The sequence below is a fragment of the Taudactylus pleione genome, unplaced genomic scaffold, assembly GCF_031769625.1.
Source record: "Taudactylus pleione unplaced genomic scaffold, aTauple2 ptg001547l, whole genome shotgun sequence".
Taxonomy (NCBI): Eukaryota; Metazoa; Chordata; class Amphibia; order Anura; family Myobatrachidae; genus Taudactylus; species Taudactylus pleione.
Genome location: NW_028285944.1, coordinates 211,099 through 217,134, shown reverse-complemented (window position 1 = coordinate 217,134; position 6,036 = coordinate 211,099).

The following is a 6,036-nucleotide window of genomic DNA, read 5'->3' as shown; positions in this document are numbered from 1 at the left end:
CCCACGGAGCCACTGGAAGCACAAAGGGAGGCTGGATTCTAAGAACACCTTGGAAAAAGGTGTGAACGTCAGGCAGTGTAGCGATTATACGTTGGAACCACACAGACAGAGCCAATACATGAACCTTCAGGGAAGCAAGACGTAAGCCCAGGTCAAGACCTGACTGCAAAAATGCCAAAATCCTAGAAACCCTGAACACCTGAGGATCAAAGTTTCTGGACTCACACCACTGAAAGTAAGTGTGCCACACTCTGTGGTAAATCCCTGCAGAGGCAGGCTTATGCGCCCTCAGCATGGTACTGATGACAGAGCTTGGAAAGCCGCGGGACCTTAAGACGGCTGTCTCAAGAGCCCCGCCGTCAAAGACAGCCGACCCAGATCTGGTAAAGGCAGGGCCCCTGAGACAGCCGGTTCCTGGCACTGAGGCAGATGTAACAAAGCGTCTACGGACCAGCTCCTGAGATCGGAGTACCAAGGACGTCTGGGCCACACTGTAGCCACCAGCAGAAACGTGCCCCCGTCCTGTTTGATTTTTCTGAGTACCCGAGGTAGCAGGGAGATCGGAGGGAACAGGTCCATTTCACCGACAGCGCGTCCACCAGACTTGCGCCTGCGTCCCTTGTCCTTGAGCCGTACACGGGTAACTTGTAATTGTGACAGGAGGCCATCAGGTCCAACACCGGCAGTCCCCATTTGTCCACGAGAAGTTGAAACACCTCTGAGTGAAGCGACCATTCCCCGGAATGCACGTTGTGACAGCTGAGGAAGTCTGCCTCCCAATTGAGGACTCCCGGGATGAAGACTGCCGAGATTGCTGGAAGGGGGCACTCCACCCAAGCCAGGATCTGAGACACCTCTAACATCGTAGCCCGACTGCGAGTTCCTCCCTGGTGATTTATGTACGCCACCGTGGTGGCGTTGTCTGATTGCACCTGAACTGCTCTTCCGTGAAGAACGGTGCCTGACGACAGTAGAGCCCGGTACACTGCCCGCAGCTCTAACACGTTTATGGGAAGAGCTGCTTCTTCCGCAGACCACCGGCCCTGAAGAGACAACGATCCGGTCACTGCTCCCCAACCCCGGAGACTGGCATCTGTCGTGAGCAGAACCCAGTCCGGGATCCAAAAGGGGCGACCCTCGATGAGATGATCTATCTGAAGCCACCAATTCAGGGACAGGCTCACCACCGGAGACAACACCAGCCACTGAGTCCGGAACCGGTGAGGTAATCCGTTCCCCTGCAGGGGCCTCGAATGAAATTGAGCAAATTCCACCATGTCGAATGCCGACACCATGGACCCTAGAACTCTCATGGCCGAGTGTACCGACACTCTGCGACTGCCCAGGCAACTGTGTATATGCAGTTGTAGGGAGGGAACCTTTTCTGGAGTCAAGAAGATCCGCTGTTGACGAGAATCCAGGAGAGCTCCCAAATGGACCATCCTTTGTGATGGGATCAGAGGGGACTTCTTCCAATTTATTAACCACCCGTGTGCTTTTAGACAAGCAATGGTCAGATGGAGATGGAGAAGTACCACCTCCGGGGAGCCTGCTAGCAGAAGAAGATCGTGCAGATACGGCAACAGTCGTATACCCTGGTTCCGAAGGTGGGCGGCCATGATTTCCATCACCTTGTTGAATACCCTCGGAGCCGTAGACAGGCCAAAGGGCAACGCCCGAAACTGGTAGTGACTTTGCAGTATAGCAAACCTGAGATACCGCTGGTGTACAGGTGCTATAGGCACATGGAGGTAGGAGTCTTGGATATCCAGGGAGACCATGTAATCCCCGGGTTCCATCGCCAGAATGATGGAATGCAGGGTTTCCATCCTGAACTTGGGAACTCAGATATTTGTTCAGAGACTTCAAATTGAAGATAGGGCGATGAGAACCATTGGGTTTCTGTACCAGGAACAGAGCAGAGTAGTACCCCGTCCCACGTTGTAACTGTGGAACGGGAACAATGACCCCTGCTTGCAGCAAGGACTCTATAGCTTCCTGAATCTGCGAAGCCTTGGTCTCGTCCAGAGAAGGACTCGTGCAAAAAAACTGGTGGGGCGGCCTGAGCCGAAAGGATAGGGCGTACCCCTTGGAGACTACTTCTCGAACCCAGGCATTCGTGGTGGTAGTGTGCCAACACTGGGCAAATTTAAGAAGTAGGCCTCCCACTCTGGGGTCCCCCAGAGGGAGGCCCGTCCCATCAGGCAGCAGGTTTATCTTCCTGCTTGGAAGAAGGGCGCCTGGCACTCCATGCTCGCTTTTTAGGCTTAGGAGCGACCTTGGTTGCCGACTGCCTCAGAAAGGACTGACCCTTGGCCTTACCTTGAACCCGAAAGGACCGAAAGGCAGAGCTCCTCACTTTAGCCGGCGTAGAAGCCGAAGGGAGGAAGGCTGACTTGGATTTAGCCAGAGTATCTACTATCTTGTCCAAGTCAGGACCAAATAGCAATTCTCCATTAAAAGGCAAAGCCTCCAGGCCCTTTTTAGAGTCAGCATCAGCCCTCCAAGACCTCAGCCACAAGGACCGGTGAGCAGACACCGCTGTAGCCGAAACCCTAGAGGTCAGCAGACTGGTATCAAACGATGCCTCCCCAATATAGGAAGCAGCATCTCTCATCTGTCCTACCAGCGCTCTCTGCATCTCCAGAGCATCTTCGGGAAAAGTATCTTCCAAAGCGTTGGCCCAGCTCTCGATGGCCTTAGCCACCCATGAGATGGCCATGGACGGGCGAGCCACTGCCCCTGAGAGAGAGTAAATGGATTTCAATGCAGTCTCCACTTTCCTGTCTGTGGGATCTTTCAAAGAAGAAATAGACAGTAAAGGCAGCGTAGCACTTTTAATTAAGCGGGTGACATGGGAATCCACCGCAGGTGGGGTTTCCCATTTCCTGCAATAATCATCAGGAAAAGGGTAGTTAGAAACCAACCTTTTCTGTGGTTGGAATTTCTTACTAGGCAGCTGCCAAGCTACCGCCATATGATCCGCCAATTGATCAGACAGAGGAAAAACACTTGAAGTAACCTTAACCTTTTTAAAGTTAGGATACTTAGGCTTAGGCGCCGGGGCATCCTCCTCTATATGAAGGATGGCTCGCACCGCCTTAACTAATGCCGACACATTAATGGAGGACATAGTTTCCACCTCCTGACCTGTAGCCTCAGAGTCAGAGTCCTCAAAAATCTCACCATCGTCTGAGGACACCTCAGAGTCCGACAATTGCGCCGTCAATGTACTAACGACATGACGCTTGGACGCCTTCTGCGGCATATCACTTTGTAACATCGACTGAAAAGCCGAAGATGTGGCCGCAAGGCTCTGTACCGAGCTAGAGAGTACCTCCACCCAGAGAGGAATAGTCGCCTGAGGGAAACTCTGAAAAGGCACAACAGACTGTTGCGTCACCTGGGTGGGCTGTACGTACACAGGCATACCCGTATAGGGACCTACAGTCTGGGACCCGGGTGGAGACTGCAGTATTTGCGGAATATTCGGGGAATGGGTGATGGTGTGCTGGGGCAACGCCCTAGGAGGGACTGTCAGGACCGATAAACGGTCAGCAATCAACACCAGCACCTGTGAAAACACCGCCCATGGAGGGTCCTGTGACATAGGGGTTTTAGTAAGGCCAGGTACCAGCCGGCACCGCCCGCACAGACCATCCTGAGATAGATCCTCCCTATTAAATCCTGCAGAACAGCGTCTGCAGGAAACCAACACAGGGGTCCCAGAGTGCTCTACCTCCTCAGACATGATACAGTAAATACACAGGAATTACTTATCACAGGAAGAAGTATGGTATTAACACCTGCGCACTCTCAAGTGTGCAATACAACAGTTCACAATATGGCACTGTGTGGCACACAACTGTATGTGACTGACCTCACCAATAATTGTTTTATACAAGTGAGGTCCGTAGAAAAACCCTCCCCCACACACCTTAGGGCCGTAGGAGGAAAGGGATAGGTATAAGCTGACAGCAAGTAGAAATAAATCACAGACAGGCAGCACTAGCAAAAGTCACATACAATGCAGAAAGATATACTCACTGCACCTTCCGCTAAACTCAACCACCCAGATTCAGTGTCTGGGAGGGCTATAGCGCTGTGTACACTGTCCTACAACAGGGGAGAGGTACACAGGGGGACCAGTCCACATGTACAGCCTGAGAGATCTGCGTTGTGCCACTGGAGAAAATGGCCGCCGGAGACCTCAGAGGAGTGGCCGAAGATAGGAGCAGCTCAGCAATGCCAGACACCGAGCAGAAAGGCGCGCTGAGCTGAGGGGAAGAGCCATAATACAGGGAAAGCCGTCTCCCCCGGCTAGCTATTAACCCCAGGGTTACTGGTCCCGCTTCCAGCTTACTACCCTGGTGGTCTAGTGTTCACACGGGGTATGCCTCAATGGAGGGGGAGCCCTCCGCCACCGCTAGAGCCTCCGGTCTGTCCCCAGAGACCAGGAGGCATCTGACTGCATTTTTAAAGTATCCGCGGGCCGCCAAAAAAACGTTGACTCGCGGCTTACCTGAATCCCATATGTCCGGCAGCAGTCAAAGGAGTCCCAAGAGCCCGGCTAGTACAGACTCTGGGGTCCCGCCGCGATCCCCAGATCTGTACTGGCGTCGCGGCGCCAGCGGGAAGAACATGCGGCAGCGCGGACGTCTGACAGACAGTCTGCTGCTGCCGCTTAGTTAAAAAAAGTGTAAAAAGTAAGAAAATAAAATCTTCTTCTTTAAATTAAAAGAAAGCTTTAGGGGCTGCTCCTGCAGCCCCCCTGCAACAGGTGACCGACTTCGGCCGGGCACCAAACTAAACTGAGGTGCCTGTGGCTCGGGGGCGGGGTATAGAGGAGGATGGACCCAAGTGCATGCTGGGAGCTAAAGCTTTAACTGTATGGTGCCATGGATCCAGATCCAAGCTATACCCCCAAGGTCAACCCTGTGGACCCCCTATGGACCCTGAAGTAGAAACCCTGAATATACCTGTATGTTAGGGTCAAGTCAGAAAAAAAAAAAAAAAGGGAAAGATATATGCTGACAGTATAGAGAGATTAACAGACAGGCAGTGCTAGCATAAAGTCACATACAACGCAGAAATAACATAACTGCAGAATGGCACTACAATCAACTACACAGACTAAGTTTGTGGTAGGCTATAGTGCTACATACACTGACTCCAGGGAGAGGTCTGAAGATGGACCGGACCTTGCATTTCCGAGAGCTGTGGCTGAGCCTGGAGAAAATGGCTGCCGGAGACCTCTGAGGGGGTGTGGTCGGAGGATAGCAGCTCAGGCAAGCGAGACCTCAGAGGAATGGCACCCTGAGACCGGAGGTATGACTGCCAATTCGCGGGTCACCGCTAGCAATGACCCGCCTTACCTGTCCCCTTGCGTCCGGGTTGCAGTCTGGATCCGTCCGCGGGGCTGGCTAGCGAGACCCCGGGATGGCCGCCAAAATCCCTGACTGAAGGGTGATGGAGCGGCAGCACAGACGTCCTGTGGACAGTCTGCTGCTGCGCGCTCAAGCTTATAAACTATAAATTAAATCATAAAAAGAAAGCTGTTTGGGCTGCCTAAGCAGCCCACCTGCGTAATGGTGACCAGACTCTGTCCGGGCACCGACGAAACGGAGATGCTTCTGGTTCGGTGGCGGGGTATAGGGGGTTGGACCAGTGCATCCTGGGAGCCGAAAGCTTTAACTGCGTGGTGCCCGGTCCTCCACCACCACTTACACCCCAAGGTCACCCTGTGGAGCCCTATGGCCTGAAGAAGAAAGTCGGTGATTTGGCAAAACCTGCCCTTTAGCAAATTGTGCCGTTGGAGTCACTACCCTCCGTGGTCTACGTGTCAGTATTGGTGGGTGGCTCATGGAAGCGACCCTCACCACGCTGCCGAGGACTAAAGAGTGACAGAGTTTAACCGAATGCCATGGGAACACATCCCTAATAAAGGACTCGCTGATTGCCTGAAATCCTGCACTGTAAGGGAAGCCCGGAGGCAGTGGTAGATTATTACAACGCAAGTAGAAGGTATAGTGTTTA